General features: G+C 35.5%; 1 pseudogene; it reads right to left on the bottom strand.

Moving 5' to 3' along the window:
- Positions 1-412: 412 nt before the first annotated feature.
- On the bottom strand, positions 413-12,478 carry LOC114746905 (subtilisin-like protease Glyma18g48580; annotated as a pseudogene).
- Between the last annotated feature and the right edge of the window lie 1,682 nt (positions 12,479-14,160).

Here is a 14,160-nt window from a genome sequence, read left to right as displayed (position 1 = left end):
TTTTTTACAATTAAATATGAATTTTTTTTATATTCTAATTAAATTATATTATTTTAATCATGACCGGTTTGATTCCGAACTGAGTTTGAACCATTAGTACCCAGTCCGGTTTTTAGTACCTCACCTACTACAAATTGTAGACCTATCTTTTTGTTGTAACATATGACAAAGATGAGTACATTCACACACATATGAGCATTCACTAGTTAACACTACTGCATCTCATATTATTACTCAAACACGTATAGTGGACTACCAACACCAAAATCTACATAGCCATCTTTGCATGTTGAGGGATTACTATAGGACTTCTCACTCTATGCTTGCCATCTGTCCATGTTAACTCTCCAAATGAAGGCTTCGAAGTTTGGGCTAAACTTGTTGCCTGCAAAATAACCATTTAGCTCTTCTTCTAGTTTGTCCTCTGAAAGGTCAAAGTTGTTGGAATAACAACAACCTTAAATCCTCTTGGAGGTTTGACATTTACAGTATGTGTGCCTGGAGGCCCAACATTTGTTGCTATACGGGTAACATTAATGGGTTTCACACCTAGAAAAGGCAATGAGATAAAAGGGTAGTTGAAATCTTCTAGTCTGTAAGACCTTAGACATTTGTATGGCCTATTATAGTTAATAGCTTCAATTATTCTGTCCTCGTAAGCAGAAAAGCATAACAAGTTGAGGTAATCAGATGTTTTGAGATCATAAACCAGTACAGGGTCAATTGCAATGTTGGGTTTGAAATAGCCTGTGCCATAATGAAACGGAGTTGCTACTCGACCATCCTGTTCATCCTCAATCATTCTATTGGTGTTATCCAGTATGCTTGTTATAACAACATTTTTTTTTTCAATACTTGTTAGAAAGAGAGGAATCAAATTGTAAACGTGCAAACAAACTAGCCAATGTATGTCATACTAGTGGTCATAATTGCCGACTTCAAGATGGCAAGACTCTAATTAGGATGGTGAGTTTTGAGAAGACCAACAATGCCAGCAACATGAGGACATGCCATGGAGGTTCCGGATAAAGCATTGAAATTAAAGTGACGATTATCTGAATCTAGGTTGGTGGGACTTGCAGCAAGTGAATAAGCAGCAATTATATCCTGACCTGGCGCTGTTACATTGGGCTATAAAAGATTAAGAAAAATAAAAAAGCCAAATGTTAAGACTTGCAATACTTGATGACTAGGGGACGTACAGGGTGTGAGAATGGATTGATAACCTTGAGGATTGAGGGAAGAATCACATTGGGTCCCCTTGATGAGAATGCAGAAACTCTTGGAGCTGGCCTTATTGGTAGGAATGTTTTTGCATTATTCATTGTTGCAAGTGGCTTCCTGCACATTATATATATATATATATATATGTATACAAAGAAATGATGGAGCTCTTGTCACTGGAAAATATTTATTTCAGAGCAATTCCAAATGGATGGTCGTAGAAGAAAGATTTATGTTAATTACTTTTTGCCGAAATACGCCTCTTGACCTTCATCACCCTCAATCTTACCTCCTTCTAGAGGAAGATTGGAAGTATCAATGACATGAGCATTAGCTGTATGTGTGTTCAATTACTTGTCAATTTGTAAAATCATTTTCACTACGCCCACATGCTTTGCTTCTACACCCTTATCCATAGGCCTTAGGCTCCTCCCTCTTTGGCACAACAATATGCGACCCCTTGCTTTATGAGGATTAAGTGTTCCTGGTCTACAAAGCTGACTGCAACAGAGCAACCAAAATGCACACACACATTCATACTACTCACAGTTTACAAAGCTTAGAAAGAACCATGAATTGTGAAATTCATTCATCATTCTTACGCATCTTGAAATATTGCATTAGGAAGCCTGACATTGCTGGCAACGACCATAGGAATTAACCTCTGAGACATCGAGTTTATGGCAAGACTTGTGCCCTGATTATATGTACACATTCATCGAGAAAGTTGAGAGAGAAGAAACTGGCAAAACCAATGCGTGCAATTGTTAAAAGAAGAGAAATGAAGGATACGAACCTTAATGATTCGGCCATTACCAAGAGTGATATTGTTGCTAAATTCCCTGTCCATGGAGCCAGAAGCAATAGTGAAGATCCAAGGCACCACATTCGTGACAGTCTCAGGTTTTGGTCCGTCATTACCGGCGGAGGCACCCACCACTATGATTTCCCTACAGATCGCATGGAAGGATCCTATGGAGATGCCGTTGGTCAACATGTCATTAACATTCGGCACGCCACTCTGACCAATAGAAATGGAGAGAATATCAACTCCGTTATTGATGGCTTAATCGAAAGCAAAAAACAGATCTTCATCAGTGCAATCTCCAGAACTATGACGGCCCCAACAAACCTTATACACTGCGAGATGAGCTCTACACTACTACAGAATTAGAAATACTTGATGCTAAATACTTGATAGTTATAACAAAAAACTATCAATTATGGTATGGCAAAAGAAAATTTGACAGTTTTCAGAGGAACCATCAAGTTTCCTTTGATAATACTTGACGGTTTTTTTAAAACCGTCAAGTTTCCTATGATAATACTTGATGGTTATAGTATAATTGTCAAGTATTATCATAGGAAACTTGACGGTTCCTCATTAAACAATCAAGTTTTATAATACTTGACAGTTTTTTATTATAACCGTCAAATATTCTTCTCAAATACTTGATGGTTATAATGAAAAACCATCAAGTACTATGTTTTAAAACTCCCATTTTTGTTCATTTGGCTCTAGTGGGCTTGAAATTTCTAGCGCCCCTTCTAGTTCCTAACCTGTGCCCAGAGACATTACAACCCTCTAAACCGCCATCCCCACCTCATTTTCGGCCTTTCCCTTTGTTTTTATTGATCATCCTTCATCATCGTCCCTCCATGTCCTCCTTCGTCATTGTGCCGTCCTCCAGTATCGTCATTGTCGCACATTGTTCTCTAGATTTTACACTTCAGGTTAGTCCCCCTTCACGTCCTCCTTGGTCACTCGCTCCCCTTATTTCCTTTAGTAGTTCCTTTGAAATGATTGTAGTTGAAAGATGATGATAGGATGAGTAATTATTTTTGCTCCATTATAGTTTTTCTATTCGGCCGAATGGGTTTTTTTTGCATTTTGATTAGTTTTTGGGTTTAGGGTTTTTTCAATTTCTGTTTTAGCCATAAATTGTTTGCTAAATCATTGAAATTGCTAATGTTTTAATTTTTGTTTTTGTAATTGAAATTGACTGACACTATATGTTTTATATTTTTGAATGTTAATTAATTTGTATGTTGTTATATATTGAAATTGCCTTACTGCTGGTTTTCTACTTAATTAATACTTCATTTAAAGTTAAATAGAAGGTATAAAGCCTGGGGGATGCTAAGTTATAAGCCATTATAGTGCCAAATTTTTTTCAAATGGAATAGCACATCAGTAGTAGTAGAATATTTTTCAAACTGAAGTCAAAGTGAATTTTTGTTGAATTACTAGTTGCTAACAACTAGAATTACTTGATGTTAACAAGTAGAATTAAAGAGGGATAAATGTGATCAATAGCCTCATGTATTGAATTCCTATTTTTGTTTAATTCTCACAATATCTTTGAGTCACTGATCACATTTTTCTCTAAATGATTCATCTTAGTTGGGGACCATGGTCAAGGAATGGATGTCCACCAATCATCTATCAAGGAATATTGGGATGGGGTAGAAGATTTTATTAGGTTTGCGATTGAGCACGCCAATGATCGCAATAGGATTATTTGCCCCGGTCTTATGTGTTGCCTTCTAAAGTGGATTTCGCCATCCGATTGTGAGAGCTACTTAATTATCAATAGAATTGATCAAAGTTACAAGTATTGGACAAAGCACGGAGAGACAAGAGATGCGAGTAATAGTAGTCGAGGGCATAGTAAAAGTTATGGATCATCTAATTTTGACATGAGTATATGTGAAGTTGACCGTCTTGAGGAGATGACCAATGTGATTGGACGGGAACTTGATGATTGTCCTGAAATGTTTGATAGATTAAAGTGTGATACTAAGACACCTCTATATGAAGGTTGTACCGATTTCACAAAATTGTCTGTAGTGTTGAAACTGTATAGTTTGAAGGCAAGAAATGGGTGGAGCGGCACAAGCTTCACAGAACTGCTGTTACTTGTTAAACAAATACTACTGAAAGAAAATGAGCTTCCAAGAAAAAAGTATGACGTAAAGCAAGTGTTGCGCTCTGTCGGCCTCAGCTATGAGAAGATACATGCTTGCCCCAACGATTGCATTTTGTTTAGGAAGGAGTATAAGTCACTAATCAAGTGTCCTAAGTGTAATGCATCGCGCTACCAAGAGAATGGGAAGAGCCTGAAGAAGGCATCATGGTATTTTCTCATTCTGCCAAGATTCAGACATTTGTATAGTAATGTAGAAGATGTGAGAAATTTAAGGTGGCATGTGGATGAAAGGATTAAAGATGGCATGCTTTGGCATCCTGCTGATTCTCCAGAATGGAAGAAGTTTGACATTGAGTATTCTGAATTCGAGGAAGAAGATAGAAATCTTTGCTTTGCATTAGCCACTGATGGGATGAACCCGTATGGGATGCAAAGCAGAACCCGTATGGGATGCAAAACAGCACCCATAGCATATGGCTAGTGATTGTATTTATGTATAACCTTCCTCCATGGCTATGCATGAAATGTAAGTATTCGATGATGTCCATGATAATCTCTAGGCCAAAGAAATCGGGAAATGACATAGATATATATACCTAGCTCCATTAATTGAAGGCTTAAAAGTATTGTGGGAGAATAGAATTGATGTATATGATGCATATAAGGAAGAAACATTCAAGTTGAGAGATGTGTTGTTTGGCACAATTAATGACTTTCCTGCTTATGGTAATCTCTCAGGGTATAGCATTAAAGGGCAACTTGGTTGTCTCATTTGTGAAGAGAGCACAGATTCCATAAGGTTAAAGCATGGAATGAAAAATTCATATATGGGACATCGCAGATGGTTGCATCATGATCATCCTTACCAGCGATTTAAAAAAATATTTCTATGGGAATTTAGAAGAAGGTAAGGCACCTACACCATTGATTGGGGAGGATACATTTCAAAAGATGAAAGATATATATTTTGAATTTGGAAAACCTTTCATGAGGCATGTTGGGAAAAGTAGGTAGAAGAAGAGGTCTATTTTCTTTATGTTGCCATATTGGATAACCCTGAATGTGAGATATTTTCTTGATACTATGCATATTGAGAAAAATGTATGTGAAACTCTATTTGGCACATTACTTCATATTCCTAGGAAGACTAAAGATGTCATAAATGCGAAGCTCGACAAAGTTGAGATGGGGATAAGGGAGGAATTAGCACTAGAGGATAAGGGACCTCATACATTTCTTCATTCAGCAACTCACACACTTTCTAGAAAAGAGAAAAGTAGCTTTTGTGAGTTTTTAGTTGCAGTAAAACTGTCAGAAGGTTACTCTTCTAGCATTAGTACTCTTGTTTCAATGAATGATTTGAAGTTAAAAGGTTTAAAATCTCATGACTGTCATGTCTTGATGGAAAACTTTATTCCAGTGGTAATACGAGCTATTTTACCTGATAAAGTGCAATTAACGATCACGAAGTTATGTTTCTTCTTTAAGTCTCTTTGCAGTAAAGTGATTAATCCCAGCAAATTGCTAAGATTGCAACCCCAATCATAGTTACGTTATGCGAACTTGAAATGTATTTTCCTCTGGCCTTTTTGACATCATAGTCCATTTAACTGTCTACTTAGTTAGAGAGGACCAACTGTGTGGCCCAGTATATTTAAGATGGATATACCTAGTTGAGCGTTACATGAAAATATTGAAAGGGTATGTGAAAAATCAAAGTTGGCCAGAGGATTGTATCGTAGAATGATATATTTGTGAAGAGGCCACTGAATTTTGTATCCATTACTTAAAAAATATAAGTGATATTGGGGTTTCAGTGTCTTGTCATGAGGGAAGGACGGATGGAGAAGAGATTATGGGAAACAAAGTTGTAACTATTTCAAACCAATAGTGGGAGCAAGCACATCTATATGTATTGTACAACTCCGAAGAGATTGAGGACTATGTGGATAAGCATATTGATGAGCTAAAGAGGGATAATCCCAATAAACTTGAAAGTTGGTACACCAAAACATACAATAAACAATTTATAACATAGTTGAGAGAGCACGTGCATGGCAAGTATAATATTTGAAGAAATTAAAGTTGTTGGTAGATGGACCGAGCAAACATGTGATTTCTTTTACAAGCTACCTTATCAATGGGTTCACTTTCCATACTAAAGAGCAAGAAGATAGGAGTAAATAGCAAAATAGTGGCGTAACTCTTGTAGCTAATACGATGCATATATCAAGTGCCAAAGACAAAAATCCTGTATATGCACGTATGTCATACTTTAGGGTGATTGAGAATATTTAGGAGTTGGATTACATTGAATTCAGAGTTCTGGTATATAGTTGTAAGTGGGTAGACAATAATAATGCATTGAGAATTGATGACTTAGGATTCATACAATTGAATTTGAATAAGGAAGGATACAAGGAAGAGCCTTTCATTTTGGCTTCTCAAGCTACACAAGTTTTCTATGCCCCAGACTCAGCTATTAAAGGATGGTCTATTGTTTTGTTGACCAATAAAATGAATGAGGAGACGGCGTATGAAGACAATGTAGTTAAAGATGATCCATTTCAAGGGACATCACTTGAATCTCATTTAAATGAAGATGAATCTATATACGCCAGGCACGATCACAATGACAGAATATGGATTTCAAAGAGGGGGAAAGTGTTTTGCAAGAAGATCAAAACAATTCAAACCAAGAAGAATATACAAAAAACCTAAGAGTAAAAAAAAAGGAAAAGATTTACTTAAACATGCATGTAAATTCTCTTATTATTCTTAATGGAAAACTTTATTTGTTTTAACTTTGTTTAAGTCAATTTTGTTATTAATAACTTTATTATTCTTGATAGAAAACTTTATTTGTTTTAATTTTTTTTAAGTCAATTTTGTTATTAATAACTTTATTTTCATTTAATGGGTTTTAATTCATATTGTTTGATTGAATTTCATTGCAGATGGCAGACGATAGTGGATCGAGCACTGATAATCCTTCTCAGCCCAGGGATGTCTCCAACCAAGAGAGACAACTGCAGGAAGAGACAGCATATATACGGAGGGGGCTTTGTGTCATGCAAGTGGTGGTAAAAGCTCGGATGGAAGGAAAGAAATTTGCCTTACAGTGGATTAAGAAAGGACAAGCTGTACAGTCAAATAAATTTATCAGCTACATTGGGGCAATGGCATGAAGCACCATGCCCATTACAGTGCAGCACTAGAGGAGGGTTGATCGTTTAGTGCGGGACGCTATTTGGACAGATTTATCAGTAAGATATTATAACAACTCAAATTTTATTTTCTTACAAGCTGTCTCACACTAATGTGTTGTTTTATGTGTTTTGCAGTCTGGATTTGATAAAGATGAGAGCAGAAAGAAGTTTGTGGAGGGGAAGGCTAGGAGGGCACTGTGATCTTTCTGCTATTTTATGACACACAAGTACTTAAAGGATCCTTCCACAGCCCACGAGTCCGAGGTTCCTAGCTTGATACGAGACTTGGTCAAACCAGAGGATTAGGCTGCTTTTGTGACATCACGTTGCGATAGTCAATTTCAAGTAATAATCCTTGCGTAATTCTAAATTAAATAGTCCATTTTGTTTAACTGGAATCTACTTTATTTTTGCAGGAATCAAGCGCCCAAAATAAGGTAAGGGTAAAGAAGAATCAATATCCCTACTAAAAAGGGTGCTTGGGTTATGCTGGCCTCGGGGAAGAGGTGACTCAAAAAGAGGGATCAAATGTCACTGTATCCTGTCAAATGCTGTGGGCATTGGCCAGGCAAAATAAAGATGGCCAAATCAATAATCCTCGCATTAAGGAGGTTATGGATAGGATGGTGAGTTTTATTCTAAATTAAATAATCCTCACGTTATCAAATATCTCAAAGTATGAATTCTAACAATGTTTGTTGTGCAGGAGAGTTTATCCTAGGAAGTTTCATCAGGGCCATATTCTGTAGATGACTAGGATATACTGAGGAGGGCATTGGGGACTCCTGATCATCCTGGTTTTCTTAGAGGTGTTGGTTATGGAGTCACCAAGAGGGATTACTTTGGGTACCGACAAAAGCCCTCTTCATCGTGCACGCCTTCCTCTGCTATGTTTATAGAGCTGAAGGAAGAAACACACTGGTTAAAGGAGCAAGTTAAAGCGCAAGTGCTCCTAATCGAGCAGTTGATTGAGAATCAAGCACCACAGCTGGCTCCGAATCTCAACCCAAGTGGCAAAGACAGCTGCACATTCCCCTTGCTACCTGAGGTATAATACTTCTTGTGTTTATATGATTACATTCAATTATTTTTATATCATACTAACTTGTCTCCTATGTTAAATCAGGGTGAAGCAGATGTTCAGTGTATGGCGGATAGCCCTAAACATCACACTATTGCAACGGGCCGCACGTTCAATTTACTGGGGGAGAACATGACTCATAATGTGCCTCTCCCTGATGATTATGTGAGGTTGCAGTTAAACACTACTATTGATCCTAATTATGCCCTCCCGATGCCCACCCTAGATGTAGAGACAGTGGCTCAAGCAGTGGGTAGCTTTGTTGCTTGGCCTGGCCATCTTCTTATGTTAGGACATCCTTCAAAGGTATATATGTATAGGTTGAAACATTCGGTTGATTTAAAATAAACGCTGTTTTAATTACTAACAGTCTGTTTGTCAGTCTAAGGGAAAGAAGAGCCTATTGGGCGATCACTCATTATCATTGCCACAGAAGCAATCCTCTGAGCCCGTTCAAGTGGTATCATCAGGACTCTGAATATGTCTTGAGGAATATGCAGTTGGGGCTAGATTAGAACATAACGAGAATTTCATGATTCCCCTAGAGTTTGAGTTAGAGGTCTACGGTCAACCCTCGTCAGGGTTCATCACAAATGATGTATTAAAAGAAATTCTGACACATAAAATGGCCAGCATAAATGCCTGTAACTTTTATATCAGGTATTTGTTAAAACCTTAATTAAATACTTAAGTACTTGAGCATTTATTCTATTGATATCTTTGTTTGTTGATTTAGTTATCTTTTCAAGAACTTTATAGTCCCCAGTGGCCTTGATGACAATTTCAAGATTATCAACCCCCACACTTTTACTGGCCATGGACCTGATATAAAGAAGAAAGACTTATCCAGAGACTTGATAGATATCTTCATTTCTAGGGCAGCAAAGGTTGAGACTTTGTTTTTGGCACCTTACTATCAATTAGGGTACGTAGTATACTAAACTTTCTTAAATTCTTTTATTTTCAAATATTTTGTAATTGTTCTAATTGTCTTTCTTATACTTAGGGGACACTAGATGCTGATTGTGGTCAATCCCACAAAGCTGAGGATTTGATATCTCAATTCTCTTTATAGGGATCCAACCAATTGACCATTTATGGCTTCATTGTTCAATAAGTAACACTTATATCTATTATTTAAATTTAATTTAATTTCTTGCTTCAATCTAATTTTTGACAATCATTAATATTCAATTTTATTGTCTTCTTGGGGCTTTGTGGCTATAACGCACAAATCAAGCCTTACCCTGCCCCCAGTAAAAAAGGGCCAATTTGACGATACCTTCTCATAAAAGAAAGTGAAGGTATTCATTACTATTATTTACTATTCTACTAAATATGGTTTATTTATATGATCGACTAATATTATTTCCTTTTCCATTCTTTATAGTGCTCACATCAGCCCAATAAAAGCTCCGATTGTGGGTATTGCGTGATGAAATTTATGACAGAGATAATTATGCACAATGTTGACACAATCCTTACACAGGTAATATGTATTTGTTAAAATTCAATTTATATATTTAAGAATTGTACTTACAATAGCTTTACATTTATATCTAACTTTAATATAATTTGTGGTTGCATACAATACTTTGTCAATACATATTGCACAATGTATTTATCCGCTTAGATGGAAGAAATTATTGAAGAGTTGGCAATGACATTATTTCGTCAGTGGGCACAAAATAGATAAGGAAGTAGAAGACACGTACAACTTTGGTTTCAATTTTGGTTTTGGTTCATTTTTGCTATTGGTTAGTTTTTGGCATTGAACAGCTTTGGCAATTGGCCAATTTTGGTTTTGGTTCACCTTTTGTACTTGTCCAGATTTTTTACTTGCCTTAAACACAAGTTCTTTTAATATGACAGTTGGTTTCCTATTAATTAAGATGTATATAATGTAAATTTCTGCCTCATACATGTGTGTTTACATTCATATGGCTAAATTATTGGTTTGAATGCTAGCCTAGTTCTGTTAAATATGCTACTTTGTATAAGGTTTCATAATTGCAGGGGCCTGCTGGCAAAGTAGAACCTGTATTAAAAAAAAATTCCATAATACTTGACGGTTATTATGTAAAACTGTCAAGTATTATTATAATATTTGACGGCTTTGGTAACAACCGTCAAGTTTTAATCTAATACTTGACGGTTTTAATAGTAACTGTTAAGTATTGTTTACAACTATTGGACAATACTTGACGGTTTTAAGAACCGTCAAGTATTGTTCCATAATACTTGACGGTTTTAATGGTAACCGTCAAGTATTGAGGAGCAACAGTTAACTGTTTTTTTTAAAAACTGTCAAGTATTCAAATAATACTTGACGGTTTTTCATTTAAAACCGTCAAATATTATCTAAATATTTGATGGTTAATAACAATCAAATATCTGTCGTCGAAATATATGACGTCAGTATACTTGACGGTTTTTAATTGTAAAATATGACCCAAAATAACTGTAAGTATTTGTTGGGAGATCCTCGGCTGTTCCATTGATGTTGTTCTGAATGCTGACGTTTCGCACAAAGTTGCCACCTGCTGTCGACAGAGTGTGGGTCCCATGCCCCTCCTCGTCACGAGCGCTGATTCCACTTGTAAGCCTCCCTTGCTTTTTCTCGTACGCGTTATAGGACATTTTTGCTCCTATCAGCTTTCTATTTCATGACCAAAAGCATACAAATGATCCTTCATCTCAACCCTTGACTTTGTTCACCTTCCAGTCCACTTTAGATATCAGAAATCCGCATTTTATTATTTAAAAAAAATGCAAGTACATTATCCAGCTGAAATGTGTTCATCGGCAGTCTTAATCTTTTCTTTTAAATAGAACGAATGATAATGACATGATTACTGTTATAAAATATTCCTCCGGTTCTAAATGCAAAGATCGGCCAATAGACTTGTAATCTAGTTATGATGAAACCCGTTGACGAGAGTTGTGTTACATGGGCCGGACAGACTATAAAGCTCGCATTTTGATCCTTCACGCCACTTCCTTGGAACGGGATTTACCCATCATCTTGGGAACTTTTGGATTCCGGCCAAACACCTATCCAATAAAAGATAATGATGAAAAATATTAATCTTCTTGTTGCAAATGTTTTACAGATTTGTAGAAACTTAAATAGCTTTAATTTAGTGGTGAAGGGGAGACATGTATAGATGTAGCTCTATATTTCATTTCAATTCCAAACAGTTACCGGTATCAAGACTGCCAATAATCACATTTTGACCAAATCTTCCTTTGATCCAAGCTGACTCTTCCGTTTCTTTCTTGCCCCAGAAAACCCCATGACCTGGTCGTGTGCAGCTTATGAGATTGGCCCAAGAACACCGACACTACTTTTGGATTTTCCGCGTGAAAATTTCCAACCATTGTATATTAATCATCACCATCAATATTCAATACATCATATACAATATACAATTTACTTAAATCTGTGCTGCCTCATCCTCTTCAAGTAATGCAGCGAAGCCATTGATGTGTCGGTTATATGAGCAATAGATGGCTTCTTTGGCCCTTTTCATGACTGTCAAATCAAACACGTAGCTATTCGGATGAACATAGGATTCTTTAAAGACAGAGAAAAGTTAATTAAAGCATTCAAAATAATTGAACTACAGCTTGATTTAAAAATAACAGAACAAGGACCAAAAAATGAAGAGAGAGGGAGAGATGGTAACTTTGAAAATGAGTCACAAAGGTCTATGAAATTTGCCTGTACCTTCCTAAGACGGAGGCAAGCAAATCATAATGCGAACTTGTGGCAGAGTCCATATCAGCAGAGGAAGGTTTCGGACCATGAGAATGTGATCCCAAGTATTCAACGTGCGACTGCAAGATGAAATTGATTAAGGTGCATGGTTGACGATGACGACAGGATAATACTACTATAATCGACCAATTACGAACCAAATTATGGTTGCTTACCTTTCTAATAGCATAGGCAGGTTGCTGCAGCTGTACGAAGCAGCAGATCAGAAATGACGAAAGAAGAAGGTGAAACATAGTTAAGCCTCTCATTTTGCTTCACCTGATTGTGCAATTATGGCGACTCATATCTTATTCTCCTCTTGGTATAAAACAGTTCTCACGTGTTTGGGGATTGGTGGCGTGGGGTGGGTACTTTTCTTTCTTCTTCTTTTGTCTTCTTTTTTTTAAAATGTAATAAACAAAGTTGGCCTACCATGATTTTGACATAAATGTTCCAATAAACTTGTCGACATATATCACATCTCTAACGTAGTGATGGAGTGCAGCTTGGATGTAGATTTCTTGAAGTTTTCCGAGAGAGAAGAACTAAAAAGATCCCAAAGATAATTTCCTACACTGCTTTACAATCAAGGATTCCAAATAATCCCAATTATAAGTTGGGAAGATTGTGCAAAAGGATCAAATGATGAGTGAAATATTCAAGGACCAATTCTCAGAACTTATTGCAGATTCTAAAATCTACAGTACATTGAGTTTTAAGAGGTTTTCAAGAATATCAGTATTGATGATTCTTAAAGCTCAACCGTAAATCTTTGTCCTTCTAAGGAAGTATCTCATTTCATTTTGGTCTTTTTACACAATTTTCACTTGTAAGCTAGTGTGATTTTCTCACCTGTGAAAATCTTGACATCAGTTTGATGTGCAAAGTGTAGATAGATCGGTTATATTTATGAAGGAAACAGAAGAAATTTTTTGATCCTATACACAGGATAATTAAGAGAGAAAATTTTCATATGAATGTATAATTTTATTCTTTATTTATTATTGTATTGACTTAATTTTTAAGAAATATAATGTATATTAGAAAAAGAATAAAGTTGAAAATTGCTGAATTTTAAAGGAGAGTTAGTGATTTAAGGTTTTCTTGTTTTGTGTAAAATATATTGGAAGTAACTTATAAAAAAAATAAAAAAAATAAGACATCCTATTAATGATTAGATAAAGAAATTCTTTTCATTAGGTGTTGTTAAAAATAAAGAGAATTCTATGACATCCCTACACAAGTGAGAAATCTAGAGAATTTCATGTTCGATATTGATATTGTATAAAATATGTGTAGAATAGACATAGCCTTTTTTTTTTTCCACTGTATATTAGACTATATTCTTTCTAGCTAGCTGATAGATGAAAATTTTAGAGAGTGATTATCATTACAAAATGCTATCTCTTATCCTTAATATAAGAGTTAATTTGACATTCAATTTAGTCATAAATATAATATCTCAATTCACTTTGTCTCTCACATTTATCTATTTTTTTTAAAGGTAGTCCTTGTAGTAGTTGCATATATTAAATATTTCATCAAATGGTAGTTCTAGCTAATATGCATGATTAGCAAAAGTATTTTAGGAAAGACATCACATATTTATTACAAATAACTAACTTAACTAATTTTCTTAATATACTCAAATTAGTTAACTAGTTTTTATATTAAGAACCAGATGTAGTATAAAGAAGGCTAAAGTATATTTATATATACATTTAGTCCTTTAACTTTATACAAAGTTCCACTCTAATCCTTTAACTCTAAAAAGTATACTTTTAGTCCTTTAACCCTAAAATTGTTAGTCTTAAATGATATTTTTTAGTATTCATGGTTGTTTTAAAAATTAAACTTAATATGTTAGCATGTAGTAATATTTTATCAACATTCAAAAGCTCAATATCAACAATTTTCTGTTATTGATTTTAGAATTAGAGGACTAAAAGTTTACTT

Source organism: Neltuma alba, unplaced genomic scaffold (genome assembly GCF_004799145.2).
Source record: "Neltuma alba isolate B1F8T4 unplaced genomic scaffold, ASM479914v2 tig00005136_pilon, whole genome shotgun sequence".
In the NCBI taxonomy this organism is placed as follows: domain Eukaryota; kingdom Viridiplantae; phylum Streptophyta; class Magnoliopsida; order Fabales; family Fabaceae; genus Neltuma; species Neltuma alba.
The sequence above is the reverse complement of the archived record's forward strand: the minus strand, read 5'-3'. Positions and strand labels throughout refer to the sequence as shown.